The 23593-nt window shown below is 40.3% G+C and overlaps 1 protein-coding gene across 1 annotated transcript in view; it reads left to right on the top strand.

Moving 5' to 3' along the window:
• LOC132497793 (dystonin-like) overlaps positions 1 to 23593 on the top strand; it is a 504834-nt gene that overhangs the window by 155285 nt on the left and 325956 nt on the right.

Raw genomic sequence — 23593 nt, 5'->3', positions numbered from 1 at the left:
TATTTCCTCTTGATTTGTTGTGTCTGGTGGGTTTTTATTTTGCTCCTTCATCTGCTGTGTATTTCTCTGTCTTCTCATTTTGCTTAACTTACTGCGTTTGGGGTCTTCTTTTCGCAGGCTGCAGGTTTGTAGTTCCCGTTGTTGATGTCGGCCCCTAGTGGGTAAGGTTGGTTTAGTGGGTTGTGTAGGCTTCCTGGTGGAGGGGACTGGTGCCTGTGTTCTGGTGGATGAGGCTGGATCTTGTCTTTCTGCTGGGCAGGACCAAGTCCGGTGGTGTGTTTTTGGAGTGTCTGTGACCTTATTAAGATTTTTAGGCAGTCTCTGTGCTAATGGGTGGGGTTGTGTTCCTGTCTTGCTAGTTGTCTGGCATGGGGTGTCTATCACTGGAGTTTGCTGGTCATTGAGTGGAGCTGGGTCTTAGCATTGAGATGGAGGTCTCTAGGAGAGCTTTTGCTGTTTGATATTATGTGGGGCTGGGAGATCTCTGGTGGACCAATGTCCTGAACTTGGCTCTTCCACCTAAGAGGCTCAGGCCTGACACCCGGCTGTGGCACCAAGACCCTGTCAGCCACATGGCTCCAAACTCTGGATTTCCACACTCCAGAGGCCCTCCTTTCTATGTCTGTAATTTAGTTTTAATTTTTATCAAAATTGTTCATGTTTATAGTTTAAAAGTCTACACTGCTTATTATAGAAATCAGTCCCTTCTTTAACCGCTCACCCCACCACCCCAGTCATTTTTAGTATTTAAATCATGTCATTACATAACATGTTTGTGGATGGACTTCTTGAATTTCTGTTTCATGTTTTGTCTGTTGGGCTCTTTCTGTGCAAGGTGAGTGTCTGTTCCCCTCCCCACCCCTGACCATCAGATGCATCCCACCCCATCCTCTGTTCTGGTGTGATCACGTCATTCATTTGTCCAGATCAGTGTATTCCGTGTTCACAGTGTTGTGCTGTAGTAAATGCTGTTCACAGCTGAGGCACGGAATAATTTTGATGACTTTCCCTTCCGTGGACAACTTTTTGTGTTGCTTGGAGTTAATAATTGTCTTGTTTTTTGCTTAGTTTTCTATGTGCTTATCACACGTGTTGTCTCCCAGTTAGAATTTTCTCTCAGTACATTCAGATACATAATTTTATCTGTTTGGATACTGTTCTCTGTTCTGGATCAGTTGCCCTGTATCCTGGGGTGCTCAGCCATCATTCAGGGACCGTTAGTCTGTTCCCTGATTGGATCCCTGTTTGCAGGGTCCCATGCTTTCCTCTTTCTTGCTTTGCAGCCAGGCTTTGGTGGACTCCCTTCTCAAGAAGCACCCTGAGGAAAGCGGCAGGGAGGATACATTTTGTGAGACCTCAGGGGTCTGGAAACTTTTATTGTGTGTTACACTTAATTGTTAATCTCCAGGTTGAAAATAAGTTTTCCTTCACAATTTTGAAAGTCTGATCTGTTGTCTTTGGGCTCTTACTATTGCTGTTAAGAAATCTCAAAATCTTTCCTCCTCCTTGTCTCTCTCTCTTTTTTTTTTTTTTCTGGGCAATTTTAGGACAGTGATTCTCAACCCTGGCTCCTCGTAAAATTGTCTGCAAACTTTGACCAAATCCTAGTATGAGAGATTTTGAAATAATTGGTCTGGAGTGGAGCCCAAACATAAGTATTTCTGGAAGGTTCCCTGGTAGTTCTGATATGTAGCCAGGGTTGAGAACCTCTGTTTCAAGGTCTTTGTCTTGAATACACTGACTTTTCACAGTACACCGTGATGGGGGTCTCTTCATCCATCGTGCTAGGTGCTTGGTTGTCCCATTAATCTGGAAATTTATGTCCTTTAAATTTGGGAAGGTTTTGCTTTTCTTCCTTCAAGTTGTCCTGTTCTATTCCTCTGCTTCTATCTTCTGTTTTCTTTAACTTTTTCCTTTTTGTTTTTGTTTTTAAATGATTTCCTCAGTTTGATCTTACAACCCTTACATTGAGTTTTTCTTCTTTATTATATTTTTATTTTCCAAGAGTTTACTTTTCATGCTCTGAATATTCTATTTTTATGGACTCCTATTCTTACCCACCCACCCACGTATTTATTGAGATGTGTGGTAATTGATATATACCATTGTGTCAGTTTAAGGTGTACAAGGTGATGATTTGATACATGTATATATTGTGAAAAGATTATCACAATGAGATTAGTTAACACATCTGTCACCTTACATAGGTACCTTTTTTTGTGTGTGGTGACAACACTTAAGATTTACTGTCCTAGCCGGAGGGATGGATTGGGAGTTTGGGGTTAGTAGATGCAAACTCTTATATATAGAATGGATAAACAACAAATCCTACTGTATAGCACAGGGGACTATGTTCAATATCTTATGATAAACCGTAATGGAAAAGAATGCGGAAAAGAATGTATATATATATGTATGACTGAACCACTTTGCTGTACAGCAGAGATTAACACAACAGTGTAAATCAAGTGTACTTCGATAAAGTAAATTTAAAAATAATATTTACTCTCTTACCACCTTTCAGGTATATTATGCAGTATATTAACTATAGCCACTATGCTGTACATTAGATCCCCAGAACTTAGTCATCTTATAACTGAAAGTTTGTACCTTTTGACCAATACCTCTCCATTTCCCTGGCAACCATCAGTCTACTCTCTGTTTCTGTGAGTTTGTTTTTTTTTAGATTCCACATGTAAGTAAGATCATGTAATATTTTTTCTCTGTCTGACTTATTTTACTTAGCATAGTGCCTTCAAGGTTCATCCATGTTGTGGTATATGGTAGGACTCCCTTCTTTTTAGGGCTGAATAATATTTCATTGTATACATCACATTTTCTTTATTTATTCGTGGACACTTAGGTTGTTTCCATATCTTGGCTGCTGTGAATAATGCTGCAACAAACATGGGGGTGCAGATAGCTCTTCAAAATAGTGATTTCATTTTCTTCAGATATATACCCAGAAGTGGGATTGCTGGGTTACATTTTATTTTTTTGAGGAACCTACATACTCTTTTCCATAGTGGCTGCACCAATGTGTATTCCCACCAACTGTGCACAAGGGTTCCCCTTTCTCCACATCTACACCAACACTTGTCTTTTGTCTTTTTGATAACAGCCATTCTGACAGGTGTGGTGATACCTCATTGTGGTTTGATTGGCATTTCCCTGAGGATTAGCCATGTTGAGTATCTTTTCATGTGCCTGTTGGCATAGATGGCCTCCTATTCTTATTTTATGGATGCAGTGCCTTCCCTCCTTTCCAAAGATGTTAATAACTTTCTGTTAAGTTTTCACTTCCCTTCCTGGCTCTTTTTCCTCTAAGTCCATTTTTAAACATCCATCATTTGTTTCAGTGCCCTCCTTTCCTGTTAGAGGCTTTCCTCAGTGCTCTTCCTTGGCTGCCTGCTTGCTCATGTTTAAAAGGTGATCGTGAAGCTCTGTCTCTGTCAATTTTAGCCTTTCCTCTGGGGTGATCTGGCTGGGCCACTGCATCAGGGTGGGGGTGGGGGAGTCCCTGCTATCAGTGTCTTAGGGTCTTTTCTCTTAGGCTGCTCAGATTCTTCAGAGAATACGGTTTTCAGCTCCAGCTGAGGGAGCCCAGTGGGTGGAAGGTGGTGGGAGGATGTCCAGTTTTTTTTTTTTAATTTTTATTTTATATTGGAGTATGGTTGATTTACAGTGTTGTGTTAGTTTCAAGTGCACAACAAAGTGATTCATTTATACATATACATAGGTCTATTCTTTTTCAGACTCTTTTCCCATTTAGGTTGTTACAGAGTATTGAGTAGAGTTCCCTGTGCTATATAGTAGGTCCTTGTTGACGACCTGTTTATATATAGTAGTGTATATACGTTAATCGCAACCTCCTAATCTATCTCTCCCCTCCAGCCTTTCCCCTTTCATAACCATAAGTTTGTTTTTTAAGTCTGTGAGTCTGTTTCTGTTTTGTAAATAAGTTCATTGATCATTTTTTTAGATGCTACATATAAGTGATATCGTAGGATATTTGTCTTTCTCTGACTTACTTCACTTAGTATGATCATCTTTAGATCCAAGAGGATGTCCAGGTTTTGTGTGACCTCCTTTGTCATCTGTGTCCCTCGTGCAGATGAGACCCTGTCTCTCTAACCCTCTCTCCAGGGGATGAGCCTACAGCCTTTTTGTCAGTTGGGCCATCATGGAGGGAGGGGTATCTGCTTCTGAGGCTGTCCCTTCTGTTTCAAGGCCCGCCCCTCTTCCTTCCAGAGCTACCTGGTCCATTAATTTCTGGTGGGGACCCAGCAGGGTTTATGAACCGGGCTGCTTCTGCTGTTGGCTGAGGATTCAGCTCTTTGTCTGTTGGGTCGGACATCACCAGTTCTTTTGCCTTCTGGCTCCCAAATCTTGTTCTTTTTTTTTTTTTTTTTTGAATTTTATTGAAGTATAGTTGATTTACAGTGTTCTGTTAGTTCCTTCTGTACAACAAAGTTACTCAGTTATACATACATATATTCTTTTTCATATTCTTTTCCATTATGGTTTGTCACAGGATATTGAATATAGTTCCCAAGTCTTGTTCTTAACAATTCTTTTTCCTTTCTCCTTGTTCGTAGGGGGATATCATAAAAGTCAATCCCCTTACTGTCAATGGTAGTGCTTTCAGGAGAGGAGAGGAGAGCTGGGAGTTCAACCTGCCCTATTTAATCAGAACTGAATAATGTGATTGTGACAAGCGAAAGATAAAGAGATGGTAAAAGGCTTCAGATTGTCGTAATGATTCGACTTTGCACATCAGCTCTGACCTCCTGTCAGGTTACTTGCTGTATAAGTGTCTGCAGAGACCTGGCAGGAGCTTATGTCTGGTGTTCTTTCGTGGTGGATCTAGCTGCCGTTCGTTGGACAGAAGAGTTAAATTTGGAAAAGTTATTTAAACTCTTGTGCTGCAGTGCAGGTTGACAGCCGGTATTAAAATAAAATGTTTAGTTTAGAAACCCTAAAAATGCTGTGTCGGTTTCCAAAAAAAAGGGCTTACATTTTCTCCTTAAATTACTTGTTGACTGTGGCATTTTAAACATTTTTTTTCACAATATCAGGTCTACCTCACCCAGATGTCTCACAACTCATATCGATTCTTTTATTGTACAATTTAAAATAGAAACTGTGTAATGTAATGTTTCATTTTAAGACCTTTTTCTTCCTTTAGGGAATTGATAACAGCATCTCAAGGAACTTTTAATAAGAATATGTTTTGGGTGTAAGTTTTTGTCATTACTTACATATCAGGGACAATGTGTACATTCTTCACTGCATATTCTTTTTTTTTTTTTTTTTTTTTTTTCTTTTTGCGGTATGTGGGCCTCTCACTGTTGTGGCCTCTCCCGTTGCGGAGCACAGGCTCCGGATGCGCAGGCCCAGAGGCCATGGCTCACGGGCCCAGCCGCTCCGCGGCATGTGGGATCCTCCCAGACCGGGGCACGAACCCGTATCCCCTGCATCGGCAGGCGGACTCTCAACCACTGCGCCACCAGGGAGGCCCTGCATATTCTTTTAAATTGAGAAAACCAGTGTGAAGTTAAGCTGTATTTGCTGAACTAAGAAAAAGCCAGATTTTTAATGTTTAATGTTTATACTAACCAGAAACTTCCTTTTTTTGGTAAATATTTTTCTCCTCTTCGGTGTTCTTGCCTATCTCAGAACCTCTTTTGGTTGTTAGAATTCTCTGTGGGTAGTTTGTTTTCCCTCTATTTTATTTGGCAAAACTTAAAATCTGTAGGAAAGTTGAAAGAAGAGTTAAATGAACTCTGTGTATACCCTTCACTTAGGGTCACTGATTATTAACATTTTGGTGACTTTGTGCTCTGTCTCTATATTTTTAATTTTTATTGAACCATTAAACATTGTTTACACATCATGCCACCTTGTCCCTAAATAATTATGTGTGTCCTCAGAATATGGACTTTCTCTTACATAATCAGCATACCATCTTCATCCCTAAGAAAATGTCTGTAATAGTATCTAACATATAACACACATTCTTCCCCCATTTTTCCCAACCTTTAGCTCTCCACCCTCCCCTGGCCCCCAGGACCCCAAGATCCAGACAAGGATTACATATTGCACTTAGTTGGTATATATCTTTAGTCTCATTTTATTCTAGAAAAGACCCCCTCCTCACCAGTTGTCTAAAAGAATGTTCCACATCTGTATTTTTCTTATGATTCTTGCTTGATTCAATTATTATAAAAATGATGAACATTTCTTTCTCATTGATTAGCTGGTACTCTTCTGTAAAGAAGAGTTTTCTTCTCCCCACCCCCTCTTTTCTTTTTTAAACATCACTGTTGACTCACGGATTCATTTTTTTACTCACTGTGTTAGAATCCATTACCATTGCTATTCTTTTTGATGCTTAAATTGTCCCGGGTTTGGCTAGTGGGAGCCCCTTGCAGCCGGCTTCTGTGTCTTTTTACCACATTCTTATTAACCTTGAAGCATCCCTTTGCTTTCTGGCACAAGATGTTTACAGCTCACCTTGTGCTTTACATGTCCCAGACCTGTAATCAGTTATCTCTCTAAGGAGTCCTGGTTTATTTCAGTGGCGATTTGTTTTTAGAAGTTGAGATCTGGGTGCTAGATGCGTTTATTGTTACCTGGTTACCACTGCTTCTAGCTCCTTTCAATGGAAAATAGCTAGGAAATAGATATCTGTTTTCAAATCATAAGTTTATTAATGATGGTCACTATTTGAATCTGGTATCATGGGGTTCTTCTTTGGTTCCTAACAGCATTTGTATATTTACCTAATTGCTCTCTCACAGAATAGTGCCTCTGTTTCTACATCTTATCCTTAACAGTCTTATTTGGTTTCAAGGTACAGAGACTCGCCCAGGCTACCTACTGGAAAAGGATGAAAGGATAAAGGATTTAGTGTAGGGATACGTGGTGGCCCGGATCTAAGGCAGCTTTTGGCATCAGCTGCTTCTGTCCACCTGCTCTCTTGGCCTTGGTTGGTATTTCTTTTTCGTTCTAGACACCTCTGCTTCTCTTCTCCCACCTTCAGCCTTCCCAAGTGAGGAGGAATTTATCAGGTTGATTATTTACCCACTCATCAGTAGCATCTGTTGGATGGTACCTTTGGTATTGTTGGCCAAGGGCAGGGCGGTGGGATTTCTTTTGTTGAAAGCATCTGGCTGCTTTCTCCTGTTCGGGCAGTGTAATCACTGGACACTTACAGGTTTTGTGAACTGGCACAAACTGGCTTTTATTTTTCTTAGAATGGCTGTATATTCCTTCCCCCAGAAGTATGGTTAATGGTGTATTTTAAGCTCATGAGTAATTTAGAAAATAAGGTAGTAAAACGTGTTTAGTTTCCAGCTTGCCAACTAGCAAACTGTAGTCTCTTTCTGAACAAATGAAAGTCAATACACAGGGCAGATATAGTTAGCTACTGATGGCGTCTTAGAGGCATCCCCGAAGGAGGAAAAGGGTGTGTTTTCTCCCTCGATTTCTGAATCAGAAGAGAAAGTAAGTGCCCAAAGTGTGTGAACTTGATGTTCTAAGAAGAATAATTTTTTAAAAATCTATTATAGGTGTTAGTGACTGAGAATTAACAAGAAATTATGTGAAATGTAGCATAAAATAGTGAACATAAGCTTTCAAGTTAACAGACTTAAGTTCCAAATTTGGCTTGGCTTATTCGCACTTTGTGACATTGGGTAGTTGACTAATGCAGTCTGAGCCTCAGTTTTCCCTTTTGTAAAATGGGCATCCTAACACCTACTATCTACCATAGTAGGTAGTAACTGTAAGTGAGAAATCATAGAGGATTAGACCAAAAAAATTTTTTTAACCTTACTTTCTTATAAGTCAGAAATCCCAGCTCTGGAGAAATAATGGATCCCCAGTGAAAGCAAGTAAAAACATGGCCAGGAAGGGTAGCAGAAGGACCGTCTCTAAGAGGTGTGATCTGGACACCCAAGGAGCAGCAGTGAGAGAGGTTGGGGGCAGCCATGGTTGGAAGTGGACTTGCTGGGCTGCATGGTAGAGGCTGGAGCCTGACACCTTGTCAGGGCAGGTGAGGTGAGTTCCCATTCCCACCATTGACTCTTGAGTGACTCCATGCTCAGCATGGGAGCTCCAGGAGCTGAGAGGTGGGAGGGGTAGACAGTCTCATCCTCCCCTCCCCCCACCCAGGGAGATAATGTTTGTTAGTTTTTCTTGCCTAGTGTGTGATTTGTTTCTAAAATGTGTTCAGTGCGCTCACCAGTGGCACATTCTGGTCTAGCCAGTAAGTGGAAGTGGTAGACCATGTCAAGTGGAATTATCCTCTGTCCTTCATGGGGTAATTGGTGTTCTTTTTGCCAAGGACTTCTCCCATAGAGTTTCACTGTGTTGATGAATATTTGTAAATAAGCACAATATTTTATATGGCAGCACCATTCACAATAGCCAAGAGGTGGAAGCAACCCAAGTGTGCATCGACAGCTGAATAAACAGAATATGGTCTATACAGGCAATGCGATATTATTCATCCTTAAGAAGGAAGGGAATTCTGACACGTGCGACAACATGGATGGACCTTGAGGGCGTTGTGCTGGGTGAAATATGCCAGACCCCGAAGACAAGTACTGTGTGAGTCCACTGATATGTGGTACCTGGAGTAGTCAAATTCACAGAAACAGAATTACCCGGGATGGTGGATAGAGTGGGGGCAGAAATGAAGGAGTTGTTTAATGAGGATAGAGTTTAAGTTTTATGAGGTGAAAAGTTCTGGAGGTTGGCTGCACAGCAATGTGAATATATTTAACACATGAACCATACCCTTAAAAATGGTTAAGATGGTAAATTTTACGTTATACATTTTTTAATAAAATAAAAAAGCACAGGGGTTTAAAGATACTGTTTGTATTTATATATAATAGAGATATGTGTATATGTAAATATGGACTAACATGTATCTATATATGTATGGTTATAATACACAAATATTTAAAAACTAGTATAGACGTATGTATTTCATATTGTGATATTTTGAACGGTATTTCTAGAAGATAAAGGGCTAAAAGGTACACAGACTAAAAATGATACAATCTTTCCACAGGTTAATGTACATATTCATGTTGACTGAAATTTTACTTTTAAGAATTTATTATAAGGGAGAAGTCGGTATGCATAAAGGTTTAATAAGGGTATTGGTTACAGCACTATTTATAATAATAATGAAAAGTTGGAAGCAATTCTAATTGCTCATTGGAGAATTGGTTAGATTATGGTGTATCCATCATTTCATTGGAATAGATGGCTGTAGAGATATATCTTGACATTGAAGAATATCTTGATTCTGTTAATACTTGAAAAAAATGTAGGTTTCATGTATAAATGACAGAACTCAAGATTCTTAACTCTACATACTGTGCTGTAGCCACTGTAACAGAGGGATTCTCTTGATTATGCAGATTATTCTAGCCCTTTTTTCAAAAGCTGGACACCAATAGTGTATTTTATACAATTCAGTATTTCATAAGCTTTTGCTACTCAAAATATTTGAGGAGGAAGAACTTAATAACATCTTTCTTTATGACTATATAATTAAATTAAGTGTTGTTCAGGTCTGATTTTTAAGAGAGTGTATATTTCATGAGAGTTGCCTTTCCTAATATTCATTTATCAAGTTAACATTATTCACTTGTACAGAGAAAGTTATTAAACAATTCCATGTTAGAATCTCTTCATAGACATGCTTCTTTTTCTTTCTTTTTTTTAAAACAATGTCTGGCATTTATTTGGTCATTAATAATCTACAAATAAGATGATCAAGAAATACCCATGATTAATTAGTGTGCTTCTCTGTAAACTTTGAGTTTCATTCTGAAGAGATGGAAGTCTAATTTTATCTTTTGTGGTGTATGTTACAGTGTTTTATATTTTTCCATGCTAACTCTGGTGAGAATTGCAGCCTGTCTTAAATAATGAAATACTTAAGCCCATAAAATACCTAGGCTATTTTGTATCATTTTGTGCAGTGTCTATGAATGCAAAGCATTTAGTCTAGTTTGTTTTAGAGAAGACTGACCTTCCAAGTCAAGTCCTGATTTAAGTGACCTTGGTTAAATTACTGTATCTCTCTGAGAATCAGTTTACTCATCTGAAATTTAACTTTTGTGAATAAAGTATTATTCATCTGAGGTGCATTTATCTTAGGCAGTTCACTGTACAAGCCCAGTTGCCGGGTCCATTGTGCCATCTTGTGCTCTGAGAGTTTGAACATCCTCATGCCTCACTTACAAAATGGGAGGAGTCATTGTATGCATTTCATAGAGTTATTGTGAAGTGGATGTAAGTTACTGCATGTAGATTTCTTGGAAGAGTGCCTGGTAACTCAATCATGCCATAAATGCTATTGTTATTATCTTAGTTCAGAATCTGTGATGGTACTTTACAATTTAAAACTTTATGGTACTTTACAATTTAAAACTTTTAATGTTTCAGTAAATAAGAACTTACCAATTAGTGGATTTTTTTTTTTTTTTACTATGCAACACATCATGGTTTCAGGGAAATTGCGCTGTGCCTAGCGATCAATTTAGATTTTGCTTCTCCAGGGAGCTGATGTCCTATTGCAGTAGACTAAGATCAAAAAAAGGGCAGAAGATTCCTAAAAATCAGGATTCTGTCTGACCTTGGAGTTGAGAACTTAGGCTGTTTTCTCGTGAATATTCTGATGGCCACCAAGTCCTCCTGAACCCATTTTCTCAGCCCTTGCTTTCTGATCCAGCTAGTGTGGGAATTTTAAGAAGGCAGCACGTGGCTCACATTCAGGCGATGGGGGATGTTCTGCCCCATCACTGATGGACCTTTGGTTTCCGTGCTTAGGACAGTAGGACAGTTTGCTATTGTTAGGTACATCTCGGGTTAAAAATGTACTAGGACTGGGATGCTAGGAGCATGATATCAAGGGAAGGAATAATCCAGATCTTCAAGGCTTGGTGATAAACACAGAAGTCAGCAAGTAGGTCTTTGGCTCTTGTCTTTGGACTGATCGGGAACTCCAACACTGGAACGTGGTCAGACAAAGATTAGGGTTAAATGCTGAAGAATTTAGGGTTGTTACCTGCTAGTAGAACAAACACATGTTTATCAGATGCGAGGGATCCCTAAGAAATGGGTGAACCTGAAAGTTGTAAGGATTGTATCTTATCACAAGCCACATCTTGGGGGGGGGGGATGGGATCACATCCTGGAAGCAGCTCTTGTTGCTTTCTTTTCTTTTTACAAGATTTAAGACCCAGAGGCACTTACTTTTAACTCATGTGTGACAGGCACTGAGGTGAGTGGTGAGGATGAGCAGATGATTCCCTAGAGACTGAAGGATAATGGCACAGAATGAACATGTAGGTGTAGATGAAGAGGCTCATAGCTGCTGGGTGTCCTTCAAGTATAAGGAAACCGGGCTAAGAGCAAAATAACAAATAAGAAAGACTCCGTCAGTGGGCCTCCAGGTCTGTAATCCTTTTGTTATATTCCTGCCTCAGTTCTGTACAATGAGACCCTGGACAATTTGGTTTTCTTTTTGTTCTGATTTGTTCTAATTCTAATTCTAATGCCATCATTGCTTAGAGGAGGCAGAGATAAAGACTCCCAATTCCTTGGAATCCAAGGACTTCTTAGACTGACTCAGTCTCTGTGATTTTACATCCATGGAAGAAATTGGCCGTCGTGAAAGAGGCACAAGGAATATGGATATTTAAATTGTTAGACTTTCGTTTGCATTTTTATTTTTTATTTAAAAATTTTTATTTTGTATTGAAGTATAGTTGATTTACAGTGCTGTGTTAGTTTCAGGTGTATAGCAGAGTGATTCACTTATACATGTACATATATCTATTCTTTTTCAAATTCTTTTCCCACTTAGGAGATTACAGAATATTGAGTAGATTTCCCTGTGTTATACAGTGGGTCCTTGTTTGCATTTTAAAATATTCTTTGTAATACCTAACACGATGCAGCAAAATAAATGGTGATTGTTTCCCTGTTCCCTGGTGGGGGAGATGCTTCTTCCCCATTCAAGATGTGTGCTTCACATGGTGGCGATGCCGTCATGTAGCCCTCCCTGTCCGTTTCAGGGGAGTAGAGGTAGCCCAGCCTGTCTGGTGAGTTTGGGATGAAAAGGCAGGCATGTGCCCCTCCCCTCACTTTCCCCTCTGTCCTCCCTGCTACCAGTGCTACAGGGACACGCGGTCCCACCCCCAGGGCACCTGTCTGTTCAACCTGGGAGTGGGGTTCGGTGTTTGGAAACCACCTCCTTGTCTGCAGTAAGCAGTGTTCTCCAGTTTAGGTTTTATGGGGAGTAAACGTGACACTTCGGTCTCCCGTTTGCCTTCTCATTTCTCTCCTCTTATCCATCTAGCTATGTTATTTCTCTTAGTGCTCATCAGGTTTATTTCATTTCTGAATTGGTTTAGAGTTTGGACAGGAAACAGTGTTTCTTCTATTTGCTGGCTCTCCTGAAGACATAGATCCTTGCTTTCCTTAGGCCTTGCATTTCTGAGTTGAATTCCATGCCATTTATGATTTGTGTAGAGAAACCACGCTTCATTCAAGTAAAGTATTAGGAGCCATTGCCAAGGAAAGAACCATCAGCTGTGAAGGTGCATGTTCCTCTCTGCAGGAAGATGAGCAAGATTCGTTCTTAATTTCTAGTGAATTAATCTGTAGACGTAAAGGTCCCTGTGAGTGCCTGTTAGTATTTGCCCAGATGTTCCACTACCATAATTATTAGTAACATTTCAAATGAATGGTCATGGTGTCTGTATCCTTGAAACTTACTTTCCTCTAGGTCTTGATTTGACTGGGATCTTTGGAGAGACAATTTGTTTTTGTAATACTATTCAGGATAAAATCTCTGGATGTGATAAAGGGGGTTTAGTGAGCAAGAAAAGTTTTTAAAAGATTTTTAAAATAAAAATGAATAACAGGTTAGTGTTTAGTATAAAGATTTAGTATAAAGCTTAAGTTCAGAGTCCTCTTTTTCACTCAGAAAATAAAAAAAATTAATCACCTAGGAGCTCCTTCAGGGTGGTTTCTTTGTGTCTTTGACATGTCCCCTATGCTTTGTTTTTTGAGTACTACTTTTCTTTTCTGACATGACCAAATGTTCTAGGCTCTTTTTGTATCTTCCCTGTCCCAGCCTTGGAATCAACCATTTCTCCCAGGAGCCTTGGTTCCTTTTTTCAGAGACGGTTTGAGAAACCAATATCTCAGCACTGGGCCTTTGAAATGTTTTGTCATCTGATTTTAAGAGTACTGCTAGTATTTTGGAATCATATCTTATAAAACGTTAGACTGGTTTTCCGTTATTAGCTGACATAGTTACTGGTGGGACTTCCCTGGTGGTCCAGTGGCTAAGACTCCGAGCTCCCAATGCAGGGGGTCCAGGTTCGATCCCTGGTCAGGGAACTAGATCTGCATGCTGCAACTAAGAGTTCACATGCTGCAACTAGGACCTGGTGCAGCCAAATAAATAAATAAATATTTTTAAAAAATAGGTGAAATAGTTACTGGCACCCGTTATATGCATAATTATGGTGGTTATAGTTTCGTTTAGAGGTAAGAAGGAGACATTTAAGGTTAAGCTTCAAATTATGTGAGCTGTGGGATGCTGGCTGTGCCTGAGGCTGTAACCAGAGGCTCCCTCCTTGCTGAGCAGGGTTGGGGGAGGCTTCTTTATTGCGGTGAACCTTTGACTAGTCCCAGCGTCGCTCAGCTGTAACCTTTTTTTTTTTTTTTTATTGAACTATAGTTGATTTACAATGCTATGTTACTTTTGCTGTACAGCAAAGTGATTCAGTTATACATATATATACATTCTTTTTATATTCTTTTCCATTATGGTTTATCACCAGATATTAAATGTAGTTCCCTGTGCTATGCAGTAGGACCTTGTTGTTTTTATCCATCCAATGTAAAATAGCTTGCATCTGCTAATCCTAAAACTCCCAGTCCAACCCCCACCCCCCCAGCAACCACCAGTCTGTTCTCCATGTCCGTGTTTCTGTTTTTTAGATAGGTTCATTTGTGTCGTATTTTATTTTATTTTATTTTTTATTTATTTTATTTATTTATTTTATTTATTTATTTATTTATTTATTTATTTATTTATTTTACAAATTTAATCAGTTATACATATACATATGTTCCCATATCCCCCCCCTTTTGCGTCTCCCTCCCACCCTCCCTATCCCACCCCTCCAGGCGGTCACAAAGAACCGAGCTGATCTCCCTGTGCTACGCCTTCCCACTAGCTATCTACCTTACGTTTGGTAGTGTATATATGTCCATGCCGCTCTTTCACTTTGTCACAGCTTACCCTTCCCCCTCCCCATATCCTCAAGTCCATGCTCTAGTAGGTCTGTGTCTTTATTCCTGTCTTACCCCTATGTTCTTGATGACATTTTTTCTTAAATTCCATATATATGTGTCAGCATACAGTATTTGTCTTTCTCTTTCTGACTTACTTCACTCTGTATGACAGACTCTAGGTCCATCCACCTCATTACAAATAGCTCAATTTCATTTCTTTTTATGGCTGAGTAATATTCCATTGTATATATGTGCCACATCTTCTTTATCCATTCATCCGATGATGGACACTTAGGTTGTTTCCATCTCCGGGCTATTGTAAATAGGGCTGCTATGAACATTTTGGTACATGTCTCTTTTTGAATTATGGTTTTCTCAGGGTATATGCCCAGTAGTGGGATTGCTGGGTCCTATGGTAGTTCTATTTGTAGTTTTTTAAGGAACCTCCATACCGTTCTCCATAGTGGCTGTACCAATTCACATTCCCACCAGCAGTGCAAGAGTGTTCCCTTTTTTCCACACCCTCTCCAGCATTTATTGTTTCTAGATTTTTTGATGATGGCCATTCTGACTGGTGTGAGATGATATCTCATTGTAGTTTTGATTTGCATTTCTCTAATGAGTAAAGATGTTGAGCATCCTTTCATGTGTTTGTTGGCTGTCTGTATATCTTCTGTGGAGAAATGTCTATTTAGGTCTTCTGCCCATTTTTGGATTGGGTTGTTTGTTTTTTTGCTATTGAGCTGCATGAGCTGCTTATAAATTTTGGAGATTAATCCTTTGTCAGTTGCTTCATTTGCAAATATTTTCTCCCATTCTGAGGGTTGTCTTTTGGTCTTGTTTATGGTTTCCTTTGCTGTGCAAAAGCTTTGAAGTTTCATTAGGTCCCATGTGTTTATTTTTGTCTTTATTTCCATTTCTCTAGGAGGTGGGTCAAAAAGGATCTTGCTGTGATTTATGTCATAGAGTGTTCTGCCTATGTTTTCCTCTAGGAGTTTGAAAGTGTCTGGCCTTACATTTAGGTCTTTAATCCATTTTGAGCTAATTTTTGTGTATGGTGTTAGGGAGTGATCTAATCTCATACTTTTACATGTCCCTGTCCAGTTTTCCCAGCACCACTTATTGAAGAGACTGTCCTTTCTCCACTGTACATTCCTGCCTCCTTTATCAAAGATAAGGTGACCATATGTCTGTAGGTTTATCTCTGGGCTTTCTATCCTGTTCCATTGATCTATATTTCTGTTTTTGTGCCAGTACCATACTGTCTTGATTACTGTAGCTTTGTAGTATAGTCTGAAGTCAGGGAGCCTGATTCCTCCAGCTCCGTTTTTCGTTCTCAAGATTGCTTTGGCTATTCGGGGTCTTTTGTGTTTCCATACAAATTGTGAAATTTTTTGTTCTAGTTCTGTGAAAAATGCCATTGGTAGTTTGATAGGTATTGCATTGAATCTGTAGATTGCTTTGGGTAGTAGAGTCATTTTCACAATGTTGATTCTTCCAATCCAAGAACATGGTACATCTCTCCATCTATTTGTATCATCTTTAATTTCTTTCATCAGTGTCTTATAATTTTCTGCATACAGGTCTTTTGTCTCCTTAGGTAGGTTTATTCCTAGATATCTTATTCTTTTTGTTGCAATGGTAAATGGGAGTGTTTCCTTGATTTCACTTTCAGATTTTTCATCATTAGTATATAGGAATGCCAGAGATTTCTGTGCATTAATTTTGTATCCTGCAACTTTACCAAATTCATTGATTAGCTCTAGTAGTTTTCTGGTAGCATCTTTAGGATTCTCTATGTATAGTATCATGTCATCTGCAAACAGTGACAGCTTTACTTCTTCTTTTCCCATTTGGATTCCTTTTATTTCCTTTTCTTCTCTGATTGCTGTGGCTAAAACTTCCAAAACTATGTTGAATAAGAGTGGTGAGAGTGGGCAACCTTGTCTTGTTCCTGATCTTAGTGGAAATGGTTTCAGTTTTTCACCATTGAGGACGATGCTGGCTGTGGGTTTGTCATATATGGCCTTTATTATGTTGAGGAAAGTTCCCTCTATGCCTACTTTCTGCAGGGTTTTTATCATAAATGGGTGTTGAATTTTGTCAAAAGCTTTCTCTGCATCTATTGAGATGATCATATGGTTTTTCTCCTTCAGTTTGTTAATATGGTGTATCACATTGATTGATTTGCGTATATTGAAGAATCCTTGCATTCCTGGAATAAACCCCACTTGATCATGGTGTATGATCCTTTTAATGTGCTGTTGGATTCTGTTTGCTAGTATTTTGTTGAGGATTTTTGCATCTATGTTCATCAGTGATATTGGCCTGTAGTTTTCTTTCTTTGTGACATCCTTGTCTGGTTTTGGTATCAAGGTGATGGTGGCCTCGTAGAATGAGTTTGGGAGTGTTCCTCCCTCTGCTATAGTTTGGAAGAGTTTGAGAAGGATAGGTGTTAGCTCTTCTCTAAATGCTTGATAGAATTCGCCTGTGAAGCCATCTGGTCCTGGGCTTTTGTTTGTTGGAAGATTTTTTATCACAGTTTCAATTTCAGTGCTTGTGATTGGTCTGTTCATATTTTCTATTTCTTCCTGATTCAGTCTTGGCAGGTTGTGCATTTCTAAGAATTTGTCCATTTCTTCCAGGTTGTCCATTTTATTGGCATAGAGTTGCTTATAGTAATCTCTCATGATCTTTTGTATTTCTGCAGTGTCAGTTGTTACTTCTCCTTTTTCATTTCTAATTCTATTGATTTGAGTCTTCTCCCTTTTTTTCTTGATGAGTCTGGCTAATGGTTTATCAATTTTGTTTATCTTCTCAAAGAACCAACTTTTAGTTTTATTGATCTTTGCTATCGTTTCCTTCATTTCTTTTTCATTTATTTCTGATCTGATTTTTATGATTTCTTTCCTTCTGCTAACTTTGGGATGTTTTTGTTCTTCTTTCTCTAATTGCTTTAGGTGCAAGGTTAGGTTGTTTATTCGAGATATTTCCTGTTTCTTAAGGTGGGATTGTATTGCCATAAACTTCCCTCTTAGAACTGCTTTTGCTGCATTCCATAGGTTTTGGGTCCTCGTGTCTCCATTGTCATTTGTTTCTAGGTATTTTTTAATTTCCTCTTTGATTTCTTCAGTGATCACTTCGTTATTAAGTAGTGTATTGTTTAGCCTCCATGTGTTTGTATGTTTTACAGCTCTTTTCCTGTAATTGATATCTAGTCTCATAGCATTGTGATCGGAAAAGATACTTGATACAATTTCAATTTTCTTAAATTTACCAAGGCTTGATTTGTGACCCAAGATATGATCTATCCTGGAGAATGTTCCATGAGCACTTGAGAAAAATGTGTATTCTGTTGTTTTTGGATGGAATGTCCTATAAATATCAATTAAGTCCATCTTGTTTAATGTATCATTTAAGGCTTGTGTTTCCTTATTTATTTTCATTTTGGATGACCTGTCCATTGGTGAAAGTGGGGTGTTAAAGTCCCCTACTATGATTGTGTTACTGTCGATTTCTCCTTTTATGGCTGTTAATATTTCCCTTATGTATTGAGGTGCTCCTATGTTTGGTGCATAAATATTTACAATTGTTATATCTTCTTCTTGGATTGATCCCTTGATCATTATGTAGTGTCCTTCTTTGTCTCTTCTAGTAGTCTTTATTTTAAAGTCTATTTTGTCTGATATGAGAATTGCTACTCCAGCTTTCTTTTGGTTTCCATTTGCATGGAATATCTTTTTCCATCCCCTTACTTTCAGTCTGTATGTGTCTCTAGGTCTGAAGTGGGTCTCTTGTAGACAGCATATATATGGGTCTTGTTTTTGTATCCATTCAGCCAGTCTGTGTCTTTTGGTGGGAGCATTTAGTCCATTTACATTTAAGGTAATTATTGATATGTATGTTCCTATTCCCATTTTCTTAATTGTTTTGGGTTCGTTATTGTAGGTCTTTTCCTTCTGTTGTGTTTCTTGCCTAGAGAAGTTCCTTTAGCATTTGTTGTAAAGCTGGTTTGGTGGTGCTGAACTCTCTCAGCTTTTGCTTGTCTGTAAAGGTTTTAATTTCTCCATCAAATCTGAATGAGATCCTTGCTGGGTAGAGTAATCTTGGTTGCAGGCTTTTCTCCTTCATCACTTTAATTATGTCCTGCCACTCCCTTCTGGCTTGTAGAGTTTCTGCTGAGAGATCAGCTGTTATCCTGATGGGGATTCCCTTGTGTGTTATTTGTTGTTTTTGCCTTGCTGCTTTTAATATGATTTCTTTGTGTTTAATTTTTGACAGTTTGATTAATATGTGTCTTGGTGTATTTCTCCTTGGATTTATTCTGTATGGGACTCTCTGTGCCTCCTGGACTTGATTAACTATTTCCTTTCCCATATTAGGGAAGTTTTCAACTATAATCTCTTCAAATATTTTCTCAGTCCCTTTCTTTTTCTCTTCTTCTTCTGGAACCCCTATAATTCGAATGTTGGTGCGTTTAATGTTGTCCCAGAGGTCTCTGAGACTGTCCTCTGTTCTTTTCATTCTTTTTTCTTTATTTTGCTGTGCAGCAGTTATTTCCACTATTTTATCTTCCACCTCACTTATCCGTTCTTCTGCCTCAGTTATTCTGCTATTGATCCCATCTAGAGTATTTTTTATTTCATTTATTGTGTTTTTAATCGATGCTTGATTCGTCTTTAGTTCTTCTAGGTCCTTGTTAACTGTTTCTTGCATTTTGTCTATTCTATTTCCAAGATTTTGGATCATCTTTACCATCATTATTCTGAATTCTTTTTCAGATAGACTGCCTATTACCTCTTCATTTGTTAGGTCTGGTGGGTTTTTATCTTGCTCCTTCTCCTGCTGTGTGTTTTTCTGTCTTCTCATTTTGCTTATGTTACTGTGTTTGGGGTCTCCTTTTTGCAGGCTGCAGGTTCGTAGTTCCCGTTGTTTTTGGTGTCTGTCCCCAGTGGCTAAGGTTGGTTTAGTGGGTTGTGTAGGCTTCTTGGTGGAGGGGACTAGTGCCTGTGTTCTGGTGGATGAGGCTGGATCTTGTCTTTCTGGTGGGCAGGTCCACGTCTGGTGGTGTGTTTTGGGGTGTTTGCGGACTTTTTATGATTTGAGGCAGCCTCTCTGCTAATGGGTGGCGTTGTGTTCCTGTCTTGCTAGTTGTTTGGCATAGGGTGTCCAGCACTGTAGCTTGCTGGTCGTTGAGTGAAGCTGGGTGCTGGTGTTGAGATGGAGATCTCTGGAAGATTTTCGCCGTTTGATATTATGTGGAGCTGGGAGGTCTCTTGTGGACCAGTGTCCTGAAGTTGGCTCTCCCACCTCAGAGGCACAGCACTGACTCCTGGCTCCTCAATTTGGGATGGTTTGTTGTCTATTCATGTATTCCACAGATGCAGGGTACATGAAGTTGATTGTGGAGCTTTAATCCGCTGCTTCTGAGGCTGCTGGGAGAGGTTTCCCTTTCTCTTCTTTGTTCTCACAGCTCCTGGGTCTCAGCTTTGGATTTGGCCCCGCCTCTGCGTGTAGGTCGCCGGAGGGCGTCTGTTCTTTGCTCAGACAGGACAGGGTTAAAGGAGCAGCCTCTTCGGGGACTCTGGCTCACTCAGGCCGGGCGGGAGGGAGGGGCACGGAGTGCGGGGCGCGCCTGCAGCGGCAGAGGTCGGCGTGACGTTGCACCAGCCCGAGGCGCGCCGTGCGTTCTCCCAGGGAAGCCGCCCCTGGATCCTGGGACCCCGGCAGTGGCAGGCTGCACAGGCTCCCGGAAGGGCGGTGTGGACAGTGACCTGCGCTCGCACACAGGCTTCTTGGCGGCGGCAGCAGCAGCCCCAGCGTCCCACGCCCGTCCCTGGGCTCCGCGCTTTCAGCCGCGACTCGCGCCCGTCTCTGGAGCTCCTTTACCCGGCGCTCTTAATCCCCTCTCCTCGCGCACCAGGAAACCAAGAGGGAAGAAAAAGTCTCCTGCCTCTTCGGCAGCTCCAGAGTTTTCCCGGACTCCCTCCCGGCTAGCTGTGGCACATTAGCCCCCTTCAGGCTGAGTTCTCGCCGCCAGCCCCAGTCCTCTCCCTGCGCTCTGACCGAAGCCCGAGCCTCAGCTCCAGCGCCGCCCGCCCCGGCGGGGGAGCAGACCAGCCTCTCGGGCTGGTGAGTGCTGCTCGGCACCGCTCCTCTGTGCGGGAATCTCTCCGCTTTGCCCTACCCAGGTATGTGGGGAGTTTCTTGCCTTTTGGGAGGTCTGGGGTCTTCTGCCTGCGTTCAGTAGGTGTTCTGTAGGAGTTGTTCCACGTGTAGCTGTATTTCTGGTGTATCTGTGGGGAGGAAGGTGATCTCCGCGTCTTACTCTTCCGCCATCTTGTGTGTCGTATTTTAGATTCCACATATAAGTGATATCATATGGTATTTGTCTTTCTGTTTCCGACTGACTTCACTTAGTGTGATAATCTCTAGTTGCATTCATGTTGCTGCAGATTGCACTATTTCATTCTTTTTTACGGCTCAGTAATATTCCATTGTATATATACATCTTCTTTATCCATTCCTTTGTCGATGGACATTTAGGTTGTTTCCATGTATTGGCTATTGTAAATAATGCTGCTATGAACATAAGGGTACATGTATCTTTTTGATTTAGCTTTGTCTGGATACATCCCCAGGAGTGGGATTGCTGGATCATATGGTAGCTCTATTTTTAGTTTTTTAAGGAAACTCCATACTGTTCTCCATAGTGGCTGCACCAACTTACAGTCCCACCAACAGTGTAGGAGGGTTCCTTTTTCTCCACACCCTCACCAGCATTTGTTATTTGTAGAGTTTTTAATGATGGCCATTCTGGCTGGTGTGAGGTGGTACCTCATTGTAGTTTTGTTTCAGCTGTAACCTCTTCTTTCTCTCCTTCTTGAAAGAGCTCCGTTGTTGCTTCACCTGTTACCCTCAGCACTGATCACACTGTTTGCATCTGGCTTTCCCAAGAATCTGTGAGCTCCTTGAGGGCAGGGATTGTGTCTCACCTTTGTATAATCTCTAGCACAGAGTATAGTAAGTGAGCACTTCTGGGTGTTATGGATTGTGAATGAACTGAATTCAGAGAATCAAATATACAGTATTACAGAATCGTTCCTGAACAATATGCAAGTTTGAAAAGCTGAGTGAATATACCAGGTTCAAATGAAAGTTCAAGATGGTAGTAAGAGTCACTGACCTGATCCGGGGTTAATGATTACATGAATGTCCTCACAGTTCTCTGCTGCAGGACTTGAGGAGGTGGCTGGGAGTTGGAAGACTTTGCCAGAGGAAGTGACATTTGGTTTGGTTTTATTTTTTTCCTTATTAATGATTTTAATATGATAATATTTAGATATATTAAATTATTTCACTTGTTTCTTTTTTTTTTTTTTTCTTTTTGCGGTATGCGGGCCTCTCACTGCTGTGGCCTCTCCCGTTGCGGAGCACAGGCTCCGGATGCGCAGGCCCAGAGGCCACGGCTCACAGGCCCAGCCGCTCCGCGGCACACGGGATCCTCCCAGATCGGGGCACGAACCCGTATCCCCTGCATCGGCAGGCGGACTCTCAACCACTGCGCCACCAGGGAGGCCCCTTGTTTCTTTTTTTAAAGTTTTTAAATAATTAATTTCTATTGGAGTATAGTTGATTTACAGTGTTGTGTTAGTTTCTATTGTGCAGCAAAGTGAATCAGTTATATATATACATATATCCACTGTTTTTTAGATTCTGTTCCCATATAGGTCATTACAGAGTATTGAGTAGAGTTCCCTGTGCTGTACAGTAGATTCTTATTAGTTATCTATTTTATATATAGTAGTGTGTATATGTCAATCCCAATCTCCAAATGTTGTGTTAGTTTCAGGTGTACAGCAAAGTGATTCAGTTACACATATACATATATTCATTTTTTTAAGGTTCTTTTCTCTTAGAGGTTATCAGAGAATATTGAGTAGAGTTCCCTGTGCTATACAGTAGGTCCTTGTTGGTTATCTATCTTATATATATGTTGTAGTGTGTGCATGTTCATTCTAAGCTCCTGATTTATCCCTCCCCCCCATGTTTCCCCTTTGGTAACCATAGGTTTGCTTTCTATGTCTGTGAGTCTGTTTCTGTTTTGTAAATAAGTTCATTTGTATCATTTTTAAAAATTAGATTCCACATATGAGTGGTATCATATGATATTTGTCTTTCTCTGTCTGACTTACTTCACTTAGTATGATAATCTGGTTGGTTTTAAACATGGATGGGATGTGGATGGGGCAATAGTCAGGAACGGCATGAGTGGGAAACACAAGGCTGTTCCAGAGGGAGTTCGACAGGCCTGTCTGCTGTAATAGAACATTCCAAAGGGGGCTGGAAGGCTGGAAGGGTAAGTTGGGGTCATGGGGACGAGGTGTGTCAAAGCCGGGTGGAGTGGCTTGGTCTCAGTTAAGTAGCTCTTGGGTAACCGTTGAAGATTTTGAGCAGGGGAATATGGATCAGAGAGAAATTCTAGAAAGATTCTTCTAGAGTAGAGGTTGGAAATTGGTAGCTCACAGGCTGAATCCAGACGGTATGTATGTTTTATCCCGTATACTGTTGTAAAAATTTAAACCAATATTTAAAAATTGGGAAATCTAAAAAAAAATTCAGAGTCTAGGCTCCTCTTGAAAAAACAAGCCATCTGGTAACACTGGGCCCACATCCTCCAAGGAGACAATTGGCAGAAGCTGAGCAGAAGATGCCCCTTAAGAAGGTCAAACATCCTGACCGTCACCCTGGCTCCCCACATCCCTGTTACCTTGAACTTAGCCCACATCACCTAGGTAGGTCATCGACACTGCCTGCGTGTCTCCTGTGTGTGTTTGAACGTGGGGTCCTTGGTTCAGAGGTATGTAGACGGCAACCTTTTGTGTGTAGGGTGTAGGCTTTTGTGGTATTTGTAATGGTGAGATACAAGGGACCAAGGTCTGGGTGGTGGGAGAGGAAGTGAAAAAAGTGTATGTATGTATGGTTATATAGGACACATGGTGAAAACAAAGTTAACTGGTGACCCATTACTTATAAGGGCCAGGAGGCTGAGAAAAGAATGCAAAGATAACTGTATGTTTTCTGTTCTGTATAAGAAATTTTTTTTATTGAGGTATAGTTAATTTACAGTGTTGTGTTAGCTTCAGTGTACAGCAAAGTGATTCAGTTATACATATATATACATTCTTTTTCATATCCTTTTCTGTTATAGGTTATTACAAGATATTGAATGTAGTTCCCTGTGCTACAC

This window comes from Mesoplodon densirostris, chromosome 10 (assembly GCF_025265405.1).
Source record: "Mesoplodon densirostris isolate mMesDen1 chromosome 10, mMesDen1 primary haplotype, whole genome shotgun sequence".
In the NCBI taxonomy this organism is placed as follows: domain Eukaryota; kingdom Metazoa; phylum Chordata; class Mammalia; order Artiodactyla; family Ziphiidae; genus Mesoplodon; species Mesoplodon densirostris.
The sequence above is the reverse complement of the archived record's forward strand: the minus strand, read 5'-3'. Positions and strand labels throughout refer to the sequence as shown.